The 18,865-nt window shown below is 55.0% G+C and overlaps 1 protein-coding gene across 6 annotated transcripts in view; it reads left to right on the top strand.

Moving 5' to 3' along the window:
* The first annotated feature begins 939 nt into the window (after positions 1 to 939).
* CHST15 (carbohydrate sulfotransferase 15) overlaps positions 940 to 18,865 on the top strand; it is an 81,370-nt gene continuing 63,444 nt past the window's right edge. Inside the window, exon 1 of one of the 6 annotated variants that reach the window (XM_045439152.1) lies at positions 940 to 1,111. The gene's annotated coding sequence lies outside the window, so the exon portion shown is untranslated. Of the gene's footprint in view, positions 1,112 to 1,662; positions 1,827 to 2,223; positions 2,318 to 2,527; positions 2,886 to 14,665; positions 15,384 to 18,865 lie in introns of those variants that run through there. The other 5 variants (XM_045439156.1, XM_045439154.1, XM_045439153.1 and 2 more) reach the window with 5 other exon arrangements.

Below are 18,865 nucleotides of genomic sequence, written 5' to 3'. Positions count from 1 at the left end.
GAAAACAAGACACAGTTTTGAAGAATTCCCCTCTCATCCAGCTTCCCATCTGCAGTTATAATCCTCTGATTGTGACCTCTGCATTAGTTGCCATGGAGGCCGAGCACAAGTTGACGACCTCAGGGCAGGCTATAGTTTCTGGGGGGTGAGAGGAAGCCTGGGGCAATACGGATCAGATTTTTCAGAACAAGAGGAAAGGGGGAAAGGCAGCATCGGGAAGCACCCCTCAGCGGCGGGCCAGCACTCTGCAGCATAGGAAACACTATCAGCTCCACTTCTGGCTGCTTTGAGCCAGAGGATGCTGGACCATGGCCATGGGGACATGGGCAGGCAAAAGGCTGTGTGACTGAAGACAAAGATGGTTTTTTTCTGTCCCTTGGACCTGTTTCCTGAGAGGCTGGGCTTGGTTGCTCCAAGCGCCCCCTGAGTTGAGTCTTCCAAAAACCCAGTGTCTTTTCTTTAACTGATGGCATCTTTGGTCAAGGGTCAGGGAGTCGACCACCGGGGCCGGTTCCTTGGCCTGGGACGGCCCAGGTGGTTTCCTGGAGCAGGAGCCTCCCGGCCACTGCGGCAGGGCTCCCGGTCCCGCGGAGCCTTCCCTCCCGGTAGAAGCAAACAGGCTGGGCCGAAGAGCCCGGGAGAGGCTTCGCGGGCTGCAAAAATACAACAGACGGCGCAGAACCCACCAGCGCCGTGGCCTTGCATATCAATGTATGGGCTGGCTGCAGACCGCCAAGTTCGTTAAAAATGTCTCTGGCAGAGCGTCGCGGGCAGACTTCAGGGGTTTCGGTTTGCTTTCTATTTGGAATCACCGCATCACACAAACCGTGTTTACTCGGAAGGGGAGGGGGCGGGGACCAAACCCACCGCGCGGCGCACACGCCTTGATCTCACATTCCAGACTCGAGCTGTGTCAGCGCGACATGGGGCGGGGGGAGGGTTCTCTTCGGAGGTTTCATTCGCCATCTGCACGTCACTCCCAAACTTTTCCTCCCTGCGCTCGGGGAGTCAGGTTGACGCGCCCTGGATGCGGGGCTCGAGGCGCCGGGCTGGGCGCGCTCCCGCGGAGCCCGAGCCGCAGAGGCTCCGGGGCTGGACTCCGGCTTCTCAGGTACAAGTTGGGTGCCAGGCGCGGGGGTGGGGGCGGCGAGGAGCGGCTGGCGGAGGTCTGGCTCGGAGCTCCGGGTTCCGGCGCCCCTCCGCGTTCCGGCCGGGCGGCGCGGGCGGCGCGGGCGGCGGCGGGGCTGGGCGTAGGGAGTCCGGGCCGGCGGAGGCTGCGCGCAGCCTCACTCCCCGCGGCGCTCCCGGCGCGGCGGCGGCGGCGGCGGCCCAGGCAGACAATGAACTTGCGAGCGCGCCGAGCCGAGGCAGGTTTGAGCCCCGTGCCCCTCGGCCCAGTCTCCCGAAGCCCCCCCCGCACCCCCCCCCCCCGCGGACATCAGCGGGGGCGTCCCCTCGCCGCCGGTCCCGGCCGCCTCCGGGCACCCAGCGCGCCGGCGACCCCGCGGGAAGGGCTGCCCGGCGGCGGCGGCGGCGGCGGCGGCGGCGGCGGCGCCGGGACTCGCGTGCCCCCTCCTTGGCTCGAGAGAATGCAGCCGGAGCTCGGGGACAGGGGACGAGGCGAAGGGGTGGTGGCGCTGCGGACGGCCGGAGGCCGGCGGGGGGCGCACGCCGCGGGGCACGCACGGGCCGGCTGCCCAGAAGAACGGCCCCGGGAGTCGGAGTCGGGGCGCCCCCGCGCCGCCCCGCTCTGGAAGCTGCAGGCGGAGGACGGACGGACCGACCGACAGACAGACCGGTGCTTTCACCGTGTGAGCGCGCGCCGGGTGGGTGGTGGTGGTAGTCGGGGGAGGGGGGCGGGAATTCCCCCAGCCAGATGCTCGGCTCCCCCGCGCACTTCGGGGAAGTTTCCAGGCGCAGCCCGGGGCAGGTAAGTGGGCAGCCGCCTCTCTCTCTCCCCGACCCTGGCTGGCAGCCACCCCCGGACCTCCCGCTCCGGTGCCACGGGCGCTTTGGGCCGAGGAGGCGGGAGGACGCGGCGGGGGAGGGGGGGTCCCCAGGCACCCACGCCTGTGGGACCCGGTCCGGCGGGGGACACCGCGGGGGCGGGCGTGGGAGGAGACGGGGGCGCGGCCGGGCCCGGAGCGGCCTGAACTTTTGCTCCCCGCCCCCTCCTCCTTCCTCTCGGCCCTCCGCCCCCTGCCCCCTCCCGGCTGCCGGCCGTGGCTCGGGAGGCGGCGGGACTCGGGAGTTGCCGGCGCTTCTCGGCGGCGGCGGCGGCCCCGGCCGGCTGGGCGCGGCGAGCCGAGCGCGGCAGGTCTGAGCGGCGCGGCGGCGGGGAGCGGGGGCTGCGGGGCGCCGAAGCCGTGGGGGAACCGGGGAGGCGGCGGCGATCGTGCCGGAGCGCCAGGGTGTTGGGCTGCGGGTGCGGGTGGAGAGGACGCGTGGCGCAGTGGGCCCTCCCGGAGCCCCCCTGGGAGGGCGGGATGGAGGCGGCCGGGTGAAGGAACCTCGCCTTTGGGGAATGAATGAAGAGCTGGGAAAGCGCCTTCCGACTCCTCTGGGCGAATGGATTGGCCGGCGTGCGCGCGCGTGTGTGCGTGTGTGTTTGGGATTCGGAGCCGCCTGGGTCCTGGGCGCGGCTGCCTGGCCGCCCCGTCGCCGTCCTGGTGCCCACGTTGCCCGCCCGCCCCGCGCCCTGGCGTGGCCCTCGCGGCTGGAGAGGCCGGCGGAGACACAGGAGGCGGGGGCTCGGTTGCCGGCTGCTGGCGGCTGGACGTCTGCGCCTCGCGTAGGGAGGCTCGAGAAGCAGGCGGCGAGGCTGGGGCTGAGGCTAGCTCTCCGGGGGCCCCCCGTTTGCCCCGTCCCCCGCGTGTTCACACTGGGTGAGTTGATGGCGCGGAGTTTGGGGGATGAAGTTGTGTTCTCAGGAAGCCCCAGGACGCCCCGGGAAGGGATTTGGCGCGGCGTTCAGTGAAGCGGAGCGGGGTGGGGGGGGGGGGGCTCCGCTTCTGGGCTCCTCCGTAGTGCCCCCCAGCCCCACTTTATCAGGGGCAGTTGCCATGAGGGCAGCCAGCCCGCCGAGCAGAAAGGCACCTTGAGGGCATGTGCACGCCCTGCGGGGCCCCGGAGGAAACCCAGGTTTGGAGATTTGCCCGAAGTTCCTCTAGGACCTTCCCACCCCGCTCTCCATCCCAGCCTCCCTGCCCCCCCATCCCTTGGAAAATCAGGAATCCTCCCTTACAGAACGTGGCGCTTAGGGGTTTTACAAACTGAATGTTGAATCGGGATGTTTTGATTGCTACCTAAACACATGGGAGTCATACATGCTTTTGCTTAAAATAGCGTGTGCACAAAAATGTCTTTTAATTAGGTGGTTTTTATCAAATAAGTTTTTCTCTACAGTACTCCTAGAAGATTGGCAGGAAAATGTTCTTTTCGCCTCGTCCTGGACGAGGAGGCTGAGCCAGCAAGGTGAGGCTGCTTGCCATGGTCTCTCCCTCTCAGCGTGGGTTGGAGCCAGGAGTAGAGCTGCGGGTCTGGGCTTCCCTTCAAGGTCCCCAGGAGAACCGTCTCTAGGCTCCTGGGAAGGAAATTCAACAGCGTCTGTCTTTTCTGATCAATGCATGACTGCAGTGAGCTGGCTTGTGGGTGAAGCAAGCAGCATGAATTCATCCAGGTATGGGGAGCAGGGGTGGGGGGAGGATGGCCGGGGCAGGGGGAGGGGGCAGGTCTGCCCACAGTGGGGTACAGGTATGCCTTGCTTTTCTTTGATGACTAGAGCTTGTGGGATCTCGGCCAGGGATCCCAGCACCGTCGCTGTGGCTTCGGTGCAGCCTTCTCTTTCTGCACCTTTCTCTCCTCTGTTGCTGCTGCCCCTGGCCAGGAGAGGCAAGGCATTTGGTTTTCTACCTGCCAGAAAGAGAGAAGATTAATCCCTGCATCTGGAAGAGGCAGTGTTTGCAGGAAAGGTTGGGAGAGGTTGGGAGGTGGATTGTGTTTATTTGGTGTTTGGAGAAGAGTGTAAAAGAAACTCCAGGTTAACCAGCTGGGCCACAGGAACCTCAGGCCCTTTGAACCTGCACTATCAGAAGCTTTAGATTAGTCTGGGCTGTGATTAGATTGTGGTTGTCCAAGGCCATGGAGGACCCAGCTGGAAATCGCCTTTGCAAGTGCAGGGGGAGAAGGAGAGGAGGGAGAGTCTGGGGCTGCCCTGAATGGGTGAACCATGCCCCACCTAGAGGGGGCAGCTTTGACTCGGCCTCGGCCAGTTGGGAAGAAACAGACTTGGCGGGTCTTGTTTGTTTTCAGGAGAATTCTCAAGCGTGGACATTCGAGTGTGGGTTCTCATTCTAGAAGTGGAGTAAAAGGTTGGGGTGCTTGTATTGCCAGGAGGTCTGAAGTTTGACATCTGGCCCCGTGTCTGTATAATGGCAGGGGTGTCCTACCATCAGGGAGATGTGATACATGGTAGGACTTGTGGCTCACCGCCCCCCCCCCTTCCCCAAGGGCCCAGGGACTAAGCGCCATGTGCCAGGCTCTGTCACACATGTGTGTGTCACACACTCAATCAGTAGCTACCTGATGGAGACCCATCACGTGGGAAGTGACGCTACTAAGACTTTTTGTATGATTTCATTTACCAAATAGATCCCAGGGTGGAGCATCTGGGGGTGCTACGGTGGTAAGACGGGCACAGCCCCAGCCCTTACAGAAGGGGGGGCAGACAGAAATGCTTGTACCGGACGGACAGACCTCCAGCTGGCAAGGACAGTAGGGCAAGAACAGTGCTGGAAGGGGTGGGTTGTTGGGGGAGGAGTCTCCTTTGACAGATGTGGAAATCGAGGCTCACAGCAGTTGAAAGCCTGAAAGTGGGGAGTCAGCCCCTGCCCCTGATCTGTATCTCCTGGACCTGCCCTTGCATCCCACCATGCGGGGCTGGAGCCTCTCGGAAACCCCCAGAACACACACTCTCTGTGGTTGGCAGCTCTCGCTTTTCCTGTCCGTATGTTTGGACCCCATCCCCTTCCTAGTGCCTCTAGGTCCAGGATTGCAAAGATACAATTTGGAACCATGTGTCAGAGACGGGAATGTTCTTAAATTCTAAAAGCAGACACTACCTTTAAAAGTAGTAGCTGGGGAAAGTTGGGTGGCTCAGCCAGTTAAGCGTCTAACTCCTGGTTTCTTTTCTTTTCCTTTCCTTTTTTTTTTTTTTTTTAAGTTTTATTTATTTTGAGAGAGAGAGAGAGAGCCAGCATGAGCAGGGGAGGGGCAGAGAGAGAGGGAGAGAGAATCTCAGGCTCCACCCCATTGGTGCAGAGCTCCCCCACGCAGGGCTCCCGCTCACGAACCGTGAGATCGTGACCTGAGCTGAAATCAGGAGTCAGACGCTTAACCGGCTGAGCCCCCCAGGCGCCCCTCGGACTCCTGGTTTCTGCTTGGGTCATGATCTTGCAGTTGGTGGGATGGAGCGAGCCCCGCGCCGGGCTCTGTGCTGGCAGCGTGGAGCCTGCTTGGGATTCTCTCTCTCCCTCTCTGCCCCTCCCCGACTCGTGCCGTCTCTGTCTCTCTCAAATAAATAAATAAAACTTAACAGTAGTAGCTGGCATGGGAGTGTCACTTAAGTGAGCAGTCAGCTGGCGGGCATCTCTCCAGCAGTATGTCGTTTGGCAGTGATGCTTTCAGTCATTGTTCAGAATCATGCCGCCTGTCTTCCCTTCCAGTGTGTCTGTTGGGATGCCGGGGAGTATATTCAGTTACTTCCGTGGGTGATTTTGTGCCTGTCACGTGAGCCAGGAGATTGTGTTCTCGCTTAGCCGAGCAGGGATCAGGAGACCGAGTGTTTTGACGTGCACAATGTATTTCTTTATTGTTCTCCAGTGCGGAGGTCTGATTTCCTTCCCGAGATGCTCCTCCTTTACAATAAAGCCGGAGAAGATGACCCGTGTTTTCACAGCATGAAACAAGCTTAAAGGTGGTAGTTATCTAGTTAGTCTATCCCATCTAGGTAGCTAGGAAGAAAAGTAAAGGCTTTGTGTTGATTTGGGCCAATACAGTTTTTTTTTTTTTTTTTTTTTTTTTTTTTGACATATGGGGGCTGGGGAGGCGGACATTTGGTCACAACAGCTGTCACTGGCTGGGTCCCCACTGGTTCCCAGCTGGCCCTGTGCCAGGCAGGTCGGACAGGTGTCCCCCTTTGTCTCTATTAGAGGGCGGGGAGGCTGCTTGAGATCACACAGACCGAGCTTTCAGCCACCCAGGTGTCCAGGAGGAAGGATGAGGGAACGACAGCGGGGTCTGGAGGGAAAGAAGACAGGGTACAGGGTAAAAACTGTGGCTTCCCCAGAAGGGGAAGGTGGGTGTGAATCAGCAAGTGCTACGTTAGGGGGAGGTGGCCCTGGAAAGCAGGTTTTCAGTCCCTGCTGGTTTCAAAAGGGGTGTGAGGAACCTCAGGCATTTCAGCGGTGGAGATGATGGGAGGCATTGATGCGTCGCCCCAGGAGTGGGCCCAGGGCCAAGTGTGCTGGGTTGGGCCGGGGAGGGGGGGGGGGAGGGGGGGCAGAGGAAGCACACAGCCAGGGCAGCACCCAATTAGTGGGCAAGGCAAAGCTTGCACAAGTTGGTTATGTAACACCGCTGGCAGGAAGGACATGGTTAGCGGCTCTGAGGTCGCAGTGGTCTGGAGTGACTTCGTCCCCCGGCCTGATGGGCCGCTGTCTCCTACGTGAGTCGACACCTGCCAGGTGCTTGGAGCAGGGCCTGGCGCACAGGAAGCACTCTTGTACTCTTGAGTGCTGGAGCTCATAACCAAGGACAGAGGACGCCTCTGAACGCCCGGAAATTGCGTGGACAACTTTTGATGAAGATGATAGGTGTGTGTATTTCAGAAGGGGGCGCACGATTTCAACAGATTCTGCCTTCGGCACCTCGTAAGGCCAGGAGCCCCAGGACACCTTAGATCCTGTAGATCCTGTTCAGGTTTTCTTTGGCTGGCTGCTTTAGCTCTCGGGCCTGTTGCTTCGTGTGTGTGTGTGTGTGTGTGTGTGTGTGTGTGTGAGCAGGGGCCGGGTAAACGGTCACTTTGTGACCCTTTCACCGGACACCGTGGGGAGGCCGTGGGTCAGTTCGGCTGTGTTCCCCACTTGTCACAATGAAGCAGAGGGCAGATCAGGCAGCTCTCGCCAGAGACGTGCGGGGACAGCTTGCTTTCGGATGTTACATCTTGAGCCCCACCGTAAGCTTCCAAGAGTCCTGAGCAGGCTTGCAGGGGCCTCGTTGCTGGCCCAGGGCTCCCCCTGACACCTATTCTACGTTTCTAGAACTCGTCCTGGCCCCGGCCTTTCGGCTCTCGGAAGAAAGCGAGGTTGGCAGATCATCAGGAGTAGAGGGTGTCATTATAATGGAAACTTGGACACTTTCCAGAATTGTGTTTGTGGTGAAAATATTGAAGCAGGCAGCCTAGTCACCCAGGTGCCTGGAAACTACCCCAACATGGGCAAATAATTAGATGCAGACCAGGCATAATTATTTTTTCCTACATTGTGCTGGAACCTGGTCTTTTTACATTTTCTCTTGAAATGGGATACCCTCCTTTTGATTCGTCTGCTCCCTGGGGTGGAAAAGACAGTGGTGGTCTGGAGCAGGAGGGGAAGACCGTGAGGGGTGGTGATTCTGTCCCTGCCAGGGCAGCCCCGGGTCACGGGGGAACTTCTGTCCTGCTCTGCTGTGCCCTTGTGGGGACCCGCCCCGAGGGCCTGGGGCATCTGTGCTCTCAGGTTGGAACCTGCATCCCAGAGTCTGAGAGGTCTGCAGAAGTGCATTCCTGTCTCATGCCCTCGATGGGAGGGGCCGGGGAGCTCTGTCTGCCCCTCGTGACACCTGTTTACTCACACACGCTGATGGAAGTGAACTTCAGCCCCTTCACATTTGCAGTGAATCAGATGTTTGGTGCCTCCATGCAGACGTTCTTTTAGCCTGGGTGTTGAGTCCCTTAGAGACCCTTGGCGGGGCAGCTCAGGGGGTGGGTGAGCCTGGCACCATGCTGACCAGGGTGGGAGTCCCTCCTGTGTTTCTTTTTTTTCTTTCTAATGTTTATTTATTTTGGAGAGGGGGGCAGGGACAGAGGATCCGAAGCAGGCTCTATGCTGTCAATAGCAAGCCCCATACGGGGCTAGAAGTCAGGAACCATGAGATCGTGACCTGAGCTGAAGTCAGAGGCTCAACTGAATGAGCCACCCAGGCGCCCCATCCTTTGTTTCTTTGCTCCTTTACCGTAACCCTGAGCGACTGGCCTACCCTTCTTGTGCCTCAGTTTTGTCTTTGGTAAAGGGGGTTAATGATTTCTACTTTGTATTGTGTTTTGAGTATTAGAAGTAGCACAATTTAGGGCTCCAGGGAGCTCCCCAAATTGAGCCCCTCTTCCTGGACAGCTTCTGAAGCGAGAGAGAGAGAGAGAGGAGTGGAGATAAAAATGTGGCATCTGTCCTCGACTGAAGCCTACGTTGGAGAATGTGGCTGAGCTGGTGGGCATGGGGGCATCGTAGTCCCGAACTGAGGGCGCCCCCTGGCCCCCCCACCCCCCCAGTCACAGGCAGAATGGGGAGGTTGCAGCTGCCCTGGGGGCAGCCCCCACCTCCCCGGGCAGCTGGTGGGGTGGCAGGCCTGCTCAGGGTGAGAAAAGGCAAGACTGGGTCACTCACATCCAGATCCTCGTTCCACACTCCTGGGATAGTGTAGATACCACCGGGTGTAGACACACAGGCGGAATGCTGTGCATGTGGGAGGAGACATCAGGAGCGAGCAAGACGAGTCCCTTGCTGACATCCAGTAGTAAGTGTGGACCCCGGGGCCTGGCCCTTGGTGGGGGCTGACAGATGGTGTCCATTAGGGCAGGAGGGCATTGAAGTTAGGCAGCAAGGCCTTGTCGGCTACTTGTATCTGCAGAGCGTGGGAGTGATCGCCACAGTGAGTAAATGATTAGCCGTGGACCCCGAGGCTGCGTTCTAAACCGTGAGACAGTTCACAAGGAGTGGAGGTATGTGCTGACCATGAGCCTGGCCGGGAGAACCGCGTCTGCCTCCCCTTGGCCCCCCGCCCCTCCGCTCCCGTGGGACCCCATCGCCACCTTCAGGAAACCTCTGCCAGTAACTCGTATCATCTCTGCCACATCTCCCCTGAGCCCCTTTGTCCCCCGTCCAAGTGTTACTTTCCTCTTCTGACCTTCCGTGTTCTGCTTCGAACTCCACCTTGAACCTATCTCACCTTGCATCATCTTCCAATTTCCTGAGTGCCGTCTGCTTTCCCTAGCCCGGGGAGCCTCTCAAGGTTGAGGAAGGTTTCTAGGGGACCCGCTTACAACTAGGCCCGCAAAGAGTCGGGGGAGGCTTGCCGTTTATTGAACTAAGGAAAATGATTCTTTCAAAAACCCATTTCTCCGGGACCGTTACGGATCTTACGCGGGCCTCTGGGCGTGCACCCGGAAGGTAGAAAAGAGTCCCCGATTTGGTGCCCCGGTACAGGAGTTAACGCTTGCCACTAAATTTTTGAAGGAGTCAAGAGCCTCGTGCAATAACCTTGGATTTCCTGGCATTAGGGTTTTGGGCCACTAAACAGCTTTGTGTGTGTGTATGTGTCTTGAGAGCCTTGGGGGGAAATGTTATGGAAATTTGGTTGGTGTTTCAGAAATATAAACAGGAGCCAGCTACTCAGGGAAGAAATGTGGGGGCTGTTAGTGTTTCTTATAGCTGGCATAATGGCTTGTCTTTAAATTCCAGGCGCCTTTGTTTGGAATGTAAATATTTGCATTAAAAATATAAAGTATATCCTGGCGTGTATTTATTGCGGCCATAATTTCCAAACCCCAAATCAGACTATTGGTCTACAGAGGATTATTTCCTCTGATTTGTGAACCTGTTTATATAAAGAGTCTTCCAAATGTACACACACACACACAACCATATTTGCTTGTGCACGTAAGGGAGCTCCAGGATTACCAAAGAGCGGGGTTGCCTTGGGGAGTCTGGGCTGAGCTATTGTGCCTCCCAGTGTGCATTCCAGATCATGTTCTGGTAAGCAGCAGCCACTCTGAGGATGGCCGGGTTTGGGCCCCGGTCCCGTGGGATTGTGTGGCTCCTCTGACCTCAGTTTCCTGGACATCCCAGGTAGGGGATGGACCACAGCTGGCTCATCTCTGGGCCACGTAACCAGACATTGATTTCAGAATTATTGTTGCTCTAGGAAGATGTGGAGAAGAATGGGCGTTTGGGGTCCGTTCTGTGGTCTGGAGGAGGCGGGGGGCAGGACGTTCTCATTTCCGGTTCATGGTTGAACTCCGAAGGCCTCTGTGGGATGTCATCCTCCATGAGATTCTTGGGGACGGGTTAGCCTTTTCATTTTCCAGAGAACAGCCCTGCTTTGTCAGACATTTGGTGGAGATGGAGTTTTACCACTTAGCTGGTCTCCGCTCTCTTCTCCAGAGTGAGAGGTGGGGGGCTGCAGTTGTGCTGGGCTAGGACCTCTGCTTCCAGTGGTGTGTGTGTGTGTGTGTGTGTGTGTGTGTGTGTGTGTGTGTGTTGGAGGGTGGCAGCCTCAGATGGAAACCCTGTCTCCAAGTGACTCAACAAATGGAGAAGTGGAAGTCAGCCGGCCTGTTGGAGACAGCCAACCTGGGTGATATGTCAGCCAGCCCCAAATCTAGGCTTGTCCCCAACCCCCCCGGCAAACTCTCCATCATCACAGGGTGGAGGGCAGAGGAGAAGGGGACACGGGGGTTCCTGGCAGGGCCTGGGGGACCCCACCTCTGGCCCCTGGTTCTCTGGTACCAGGGTCTACTTGTCCCTGCTTCCCAGCTACTCAGGATCCTCCCCTTGGTTGGGACCAGCTCCTCCTCGGACGCTGCGCGCTGTTACTTTAGGACCGGACTCGGTTGAGGCAGCAGGAACCCTCTGGTCCTTCCCATCGCCATCTTGAAAAGAGCATCTTGACGGAAGGAGTGTCAGGCCTCCCTCTGCTTGGGAACTTTTCCTTCCTTGGGCTCCAGGGATGCTGAGCCGCACGTGGGAGAGGAAGCGAGGCAGGGAGACGGTGTGAGGAGAGAGGTATGGAGAGCTGGGATGCTAGCTCCAGCACTGCCCTGATGGGCCATCCAGTGTTAAGCGTGGAACTTTCCATGTTTGGTTCTTACTTTGACCCATCAGTGAACGTTCCTTATCTGAAAGAAACATTGTCCTGCCTCAGAAATGGTGAGCGTTTAGGAAGGACCACTTCCTGGGTGTCTGGGTGTTCTTGAAGTGCGAGAAACTCACGGTTGCCTTTTCTGTGGTCATCTTTAGCCCAGCCCACGGTGATGCGACCCCCACCTCGTTCCCTGTCACAGTTCTTAATAAAAGATTGTCTGATCCAGAAGGGCCCTGCGCGACCCCGGATTGGGCCAGCGATCCAAATGCACTGTCCTGAGAGTCAGAGGAAATAAATAGCTGCTTTTAGGACATGCTGAACTTGCCTAAGCAAGTTATCAGTCGGAATAAATAAGAGGCTGAAGGGACGCTCTGATTAATGAGAGTGGGAGCAGCCTGACATTTGTGTCGTCCTAACTTTGAAAAGCTATTTGTACTCGCTGGAGCAGTCTCTGTGAGAAATTAGATGTGGAAAGGTGTGCAGAAGACAATGAGCACTTAGCAAATGAGACCTCCTCGCCAGAAGCACCTTCCAGGCAAAAATAAAATAAAATAAAATAAATCATTCGCCCACAGGTCGACTGTTGCAAAATCCAGGGATCCTTTGCCTTGGACAGAATTTGCATTGTAATTGATGCATTAATGATGTAGTAAAATGAGGTATTAAAAATTAGATGGAATCTCGGTTGCCATTAGGGGTAGAAAGGAAATTTGCTTTCGGCCGTTAAAACTGAAACAAATCAGTAGAAAAATGCAGGCCTGCCCACGTCTGAGTCAGCGGTTTTTTTGGATTGTGGAAGAAGGAGATTTGCCCACTGAAAATCAGCCTTGTGCCTCTTGGACCAGCCCTGAAGCTATAGAACCGTTTGGGGAGGTGTGTGTGCACGCGTGTGGATGTGTGTATATGTATATGTGTGTAGGTATATTGAGCTCACAAAGTTCTCATCGAATTTATTTTTCAAAATTATGCAACAGACTGCTTTTTTTTTTTTGTCCATTCAACCTATTCCCTTATTATTATTCGTTTAAAAATTTTTTTTAATGTTTATTTATTTTTGAAGGAGAGAGAGTCAGAGTGTGAGTGGGGGAGGGGCAGAGAGAGAGGGAGGCACAGGCTCCGGGCTCCGAGCTGTCCGCACAGAGCCCGACGCGGGGCTCAAACTCACAAACCGCGAGATCACGACCCAAGCCGAAGTCGGACGCCCAACCGACTGAGCTACCCAGGCGCTCCTAACCTCTTCCCTTTTCAAACAGCTTACTTGAGATACAGTCCGCTCACGTACCTCACATTTAAATTAAATCCATCCATTTAAAGCATATGATTCAGTAGTTTTGAGTGTATTTACAGATCTGTGCAGCCAGCACCACATTCAATTTGAGAACATTCCATCATCGCAGAAAGGGAGCCTTTGCCCATTCGCGGTCAGCCCCCACTTCCCTCATGCACAGCCCCCCGATCCCCCAGTCCTAAGCAGTGAGGCATCTTCTGTCTCTATCAGTTTTTCTGCTCTGGACTTGTGTATGACTGGAATCGTATAAATAATACGTGTGTGTGTGTGTGTGTGTGTGTGTGTGTGTGTGTGCGCTTTTTGTTTTTTGTTTTGTTTTTGTTTTTCGGGTTTTTCCGTAACTGGCTTGCACTCAGCATCATGGTTTTACAGTTGACCCATGTTGTAGAATGTACCAGTATGACATTCCTTTTGGTGGCCAAATCGTATTCCATTGGATGGATGGATCACATTTTATAGACGTTTGGGTTGTCTCCGACTTTGGAGTCTTGGTAATCTGCTATAAACATTCATGTACAAGTTTTTGTGTGGACACACGTTTCCATTCCTAGGGTTATGGTTTATGAGATATTTTTAGTTGCTCTTAATAATAAGATTCATTTATTTTTTTACATGCTCTTTTCCTGGCCCTAGGGAAGGCTTAATTCTCCGATGGGTTTCTGTTTCCCATCTGAATTGTCTGAATTTATTAGAGCTAGGAAAGGCCTTCAGGGGATCATAGTCTGGCTCCATTTTGTAGATGGGGAAACTGAGGCCCCAAGAGGTCACACGGAGCCAGGACTCAGCCCTGGTTTCAGTTGTCCTGAATGTTCTTCCTAAGCTCTTCGTAAAACCCGGTCACCCTCTTGACTGGCGTGGGGTGGACGGTTGGTGACCACCTTGCCCGAGCCCGCTGTTGTACCCCCCTCTGACCTGATGGAGGCCGGAGAGTGGCTGGTCCGCCACCAGCTGCCAAACAAGAGCTACGGCTTGTGGCGCCAGCGCCTTCTCGTTCTTTCTCCCTGCGGCAACAGGAGGCCAACGCTTATCCGGGGAATAATTAAATTAGGAACCAATTCAGAGAATGAAATTTTATCTGATCTGGCTGAGCCCATAAACAAGGGGCTGTGGCTGTGACTTCAGGGTACATTATGAAGTTGTTTTTGAAGCATTATGTTGGGCCAGAGCATCGGCGGACCTGCGCGGCCCGGCGGGGACACCTCCTGGGGCGGGCGGCTTGCGTGGCTGGGGGTTCATCCTGAAGTGTTGAGCCGTGTCCCCATTCTAGCTTCTCATGCACTTGTTTTCAGGTGCCATTTAAATTCTGATGCAGTAGATAGAAGTGTTTTATGGCCGGGATGTTCTGGAGGCTTCAGAAAGTCCATCCGTCGAGATCCCCACGGATACACCTCGTTGTCATTGATGTTGTCATGCACTTCTACAATTGCAGTGAGAAGTAAACTTTGCAGGAAGCTCTCTGGCTGTAAATCAGGGTGCTGCATCGGAACTCCCATGGAGCTTTTCGAAAGAAATACACCTACTCCAGTCCTTCATCACGGCTTTGGGGCGGGGGGGGGGGCCCTGGACAGCTGTGCGTGTGCCCGTGCACCTGCGTGTGTAGGCACATGTTAAGCTCTTTAGCTGAGAACCGTTGATGGAATCAGGCAGTGATTATAATCATTCTTCTAGGGAGAATTACAATCCTTCCGTGGCCAACAGGGGGACAGCGATCCTCAGGGATGAGCCTTTTTTGTCCCCAGTCTGTGTTGGGACCTGGACTGTGACTCTCTTTGTGTTTCTGGACTGGATTCCTTGGATGTGATGATTGTACATTTTCCATCACTCTGCTGCATCTGTGGGATCGTGGGTCTGTTTTCCTTCTCTGGGAACTGCCCCGGCACCATCTCCACGGCGGCCCAGCCAGCGATCTGAGAATCTCCCTTGGCACGTAGCTGGTTGTGCAGGAATTACTTCCTTTCCATCTGCTGGTCGAGGTTATTTATTCTGCTAAGACCAGAATTGTGTCTGACTCAAGGTTATATTCCCAGGGTCTAGCCCATGGCAAAGAATGATTGGATGGATGGATGGATGGATGGATGGACGGACACATGGATGAAGGGAAGAAAGGCAAGGGTACATTGGATAATTGAAAACCTCGACCCAGCGTGTGGGAAAGCAAAGGTCTTACAGGTCAGCTGGTTCATTTTCCTAGCCTACTCACAGCCCTTTTGTAGCCGGGGAGGCTGAGACCTGTGGGGGTGAAATGATTTGCCCCCGATCCTTCAGCGCCATTGGTGAAGAGTATTTGGGAGCCTGACCCTTCTGCTTCCCCAGCCCTTCTGACGCAGGCTCTGTACCTCCCCTTAAAAGTCATTTTCCTGATGGAGGAAATACTTTGTGCCTGCCACTGTGCTGGAACTCTCATGGGGAGAGATGGAGAGTAGACAGTTTCCCAAGTATCAGAACAGATAGTCAGAAGTGTCTGCGATGGGCAGTGGCTGACTGGGTGATCGGGGAAGGATTTTCCGAGAAGGTGACAAGTAGGCGGACCCTTGAATGAGAAGGCACTACCACCTGAAGCTCTGGAAGAGTGTCCCAGGCAGAGGGAACAGCAAGTTACAAGACCCCAACAGGGGACCAGTTGATGGGATGGGAGAGCTGGTCAGAGGACTTGGTTTCTACCGTACTTGGGTTGACGTCCATGCTTCTGTCTTCCTCCAAATTACCATTTACAGCTCGCCGCACAACACTTGTCCAAATGGCTAGTGGGGGGGGGGGGAGCAGGAGAAACCCCCATCCTCCTTGTCCTCTCCCTGAGGGTTTGGCTTGTGAGCAGAAGTTATTTTTATGCAAACACACGCTTGAGGGCAAAGTCTCAGGGTGGACAGCTGAACCCACACTCATCCACACAAGACCGAAATGGTGCCGTGAGTTCCCAAAGGTGAGCGTGTGGCTGATGATTTGAATTTGTGACGGCTCCAAGCGGCCCACTTCTGGCAGAGGGGACCCTTTGGCGGGGAAGTGGGGCAAAGCAGATTCCTGTGCAGGCATGGCCTCTTCCTGGAGTATTGCTTTCCTGCCTGGCCTTGACCAAGTCCCTCACGACTCGGCTTCCTCTTAACTGTCTCAGATGGAGGCTCTGCCCCACTCCCTGTGCTACTCCCAGAGCTTCCTTCCCATCATCTGTTATAACCTTGCTCCTTGAGGGACCTGCCATTCATGTCTCTTTCTCAGAATCCTCTCCCTTCCCACCCCAGATCCCATAGGAACCCATGTTCCCAAATGGGAGCGCCCTATTCGGTGTTCTGGCCCCCTCCACAGATTATTTCTATCACTTATTTTCATAGGCTTCAAATCTCTCTCATCCCCCCCTGGACATCCTTAAGGGTATAATGTTGCAAAGCTTCCCTAGAAATGTTTATCGTTAGCGATGGTGACGTACAGCCCCATTTTATATTGTTTATGATTAGTTTTTTTTTTTTTTTCAACGTTTATTTATTTTTGGGACAGAGAGAGACAGAGCATGAACGGGGGAGGGGCAGAGAGAGAGGGAGACACAGAATCGGAAACAGGCTCCAGGCTCTGAGCCATCAGCCCAGGGCCCGACGCGGGGCTCGAACTCACAGACCGCGAGATCGTGACCTGGCTGAAGTCGGACGCTCAACCGACGGCACCACCCAGGCGCCCCTATGATTAGTTTTTAAACTATGGACAGAACATGGATTTCTCTGAGTTTAAGTAAATGGAAAAACAAAAGAGAAACAATTTTTTTTTTTTTTTCCTGTAGAGCTCGATTTAGAATCATTCCAGATGTTCACTCGGCATCTCCTCCCAAGTTTGCGTGGGGCTGTCCCGCCTGGAAACTGTGCCTGTGTTGACCTGTTGAAAACTTGCCACGAATCCCCTTAGTCTTTTGGCATTCCTAGACGTTGCCTTGTGATTTAATTGTAGCTTTTTATTTTGAAATAATTTGAGACTGGGGCGCCTGGGTGACTGAGTCAGTTAAGCGTCTGACTTCGGCTCAGGTCATGACCTCGGGGTTCACGAGTTCGAGCCCCATGTCGGGCTCCACGCTGACAGTGTGGAACCTGCTGGAGATTCTGTCTGCTCCTTCCGTGCTCTCTCTCTCAAAAATAAATTAATTAGGGGCGCCTGGGTGGCGCAGTCGGTTAAGCGTCCGACTTCAGCCAGGTCACGATCTCGCGGTCCGTGAGTTCGAGCCCCGCGTCGGGCTCTGGGCTGATGGCTCGGAGCCTGGAGCCTGTTTCCGATTCTGTGTCTCCCTCTTTCTCTGCCCCTCCCCCGTTCATGCTCTGTCTCTCTCTGTCCCAAAAATGAATAAACGTTGGAAAAAAAAAAAAAATTAAAAAAAAAAAATAAATTAATTAATTAAAAAGAAAAACAGTGAAATAATTTGAGACCCCCAAGAAGCTGCAGAAATAGTACTTACTAAGTCCCCGTGTGCTCCTCAACCAGCTTCCCGCAGCGATAGCGTCTTACGTAACCGTAGGACATTATCACAGTCAGGAGCCTGACGTTGGTAAAATACTGTTACTTAACTACAGACGCTATTCTGTTGCCGCTTAATTTTTTTTTTTTTTTCAACGTTTATTTATTTTTGGGACAGAGAGAGACAGAGCACGAACGGGGGAGGGGCAGAGAGAGAGGGAGACACAGAATCGGAAACAGGCTCCAAGCTCTGAGCCATCAGCCCAGAGCCCGACGCGGGGCTCGAACTCACGGACCGCGAGATCGTGACCTGGCTGAAGTCGGACGCTCAACCGACTGCGCCACCCAGGCGCCCCCTGTTGCCGCTTAATTTTGTTACATGGAGGGATCCACAGCACTTTAGAATTTCATAGACTTCAGTGCTGTCGTTTATGTTTTAGATTGTCTTTGGATCTCCTCCGATTGGTCATCAATTAAAATTCATTTCCACTGGTCAACCAATCCTGGGAGACCCGCGATATGTGCATTTCACATCCTCCAGGCACCCACGTGGTGCTCGGTGGGCCCGCAGCCTTGGTGCATGAACATGGACAGCTTCCTTTCCCAGATCTGAGAGATGCTCAGATCTAAGGAACCGTAAAGAACAGTGCAGTGCATTGGCGCCCAGGACAGGGAATCGGGAAGCTTGGGTTCTGATCACGGTAGCCAACCTTTGGGCGCTCGTGCTAACCTTTATCTGCACTCTGATTACTCTCAGCAACCTTTGATATAGACGCGCTTGACACTCCCACTCAACGGATGTGAAAACTGAGGCCCGAGACGTTCATCCTGCCCCCGTTCTGGCAGTTGGTGAGTGACAGAGTGGGATTTGAACCCAGGCAGTGTTGCTTCAGAGGTTGCGCGCCCTTACCTCGTAGGGCTGCCTTCCTTGGTTCAGGTCCTGACCCTTGTGCTCCCAGCTCTCCCTGACTGCTCTGTGTGTTGGGGCTGCTTCCTTGACCTCTCCGAACCTCTTTCCTCAACTGCCACGTGAGGCGGTTGGCTGAGACGATCTGTCGCCGTGTCCCTTCCCGTTTGTGAGCGCGGTTGGTTTTCCTGGTGAAAGACCGGGAGGTGCTTTGCGGGTCGGGAAGATACCTGCTCCACTCCCACTGAATTATGCTCTGGTGTGTTTTAATTAAGCCATCTACAAACCGATTTCTTAAAAATTCAAAATCCCCACGCAGCAGGCTGTGTCTGAGCCCCCTGCGCTCAGCTGGGGGTCAGACTGACGCTCGTAATAACCAGAAGGCATGTGTGAGGCTGCTCGGTGTGTCGGCCTCACGGGCAGCATTAATTGTGAGATGCCACCAAAACGAGATACGAGGGCATTATCAGCAGATACTTAATTGATTTTGCATTCTCCACAAAGGAAGGTTAAAATTAAGCTTGTTTGTAAATGGTGTTTAAGCCTCACGGTCCTGGAGACGGCTGTAAAAACTAACAGAGCAGGGCCCTCGTCCAAGGGCCTCATCTTCTTTGCAGGTTGTGGAAGGAGCCCGTCGCTCAACTAAGGGAAAGATTTGCCCACTTAAAGGGGCCAGAAGGGTGTAAGCCTCAGCCGTAAATTTCACAGAAGGGGCCTCCACTTGAGGGCGCGGTGGCTGGACTCTGGGAACAGTGTGTAATCGCATTCGCGTGGTAAGTGAAGGGCCCTTGTTGTTTAAATCGTCAGGCAAAGCTGCATCGGAGGAGATGCTGCTGTGGATCAGAGTTAGGATCAACGGGCCCACGGAAGCCCCCGGAAGCTGCTCGTTGGTGCAGAAAGCAACGTTCTGATTCCGAAACGCTCTCGGAAAGATCCCTGCGCAAGCCCACGATAAGCTCAGACCCGAGGCGTGATGCCATTTCTGGGTATTTGCTCCTTAGCGGCCCCAGATCCCAGGAATAAGAGAGGCGCTTTGGGCGTGATCTCTCTTTCCTTTCAGTCCCGAT

Source organism: Leopardus geoffroyi, chromosome D2 (genome assembly GCF_018350155.1).
Source record: "Leopardus geoffroyi isolate Oge1 chromosome D2, O.geoffroyi_Oge1_pat1.0, whole genome shotgun sequence".
NCBI classification, from domain to species: Eukaryota; Metazoa; Chordata; class Mammalia; order Carnivora; family Felidae; genus Leopardus; species Leopardus geoffroyi.
Note: the sequence above shows the minus strand (reverse complement) of the source record. Positions and strands in the feature narration are given on the sequence as shown.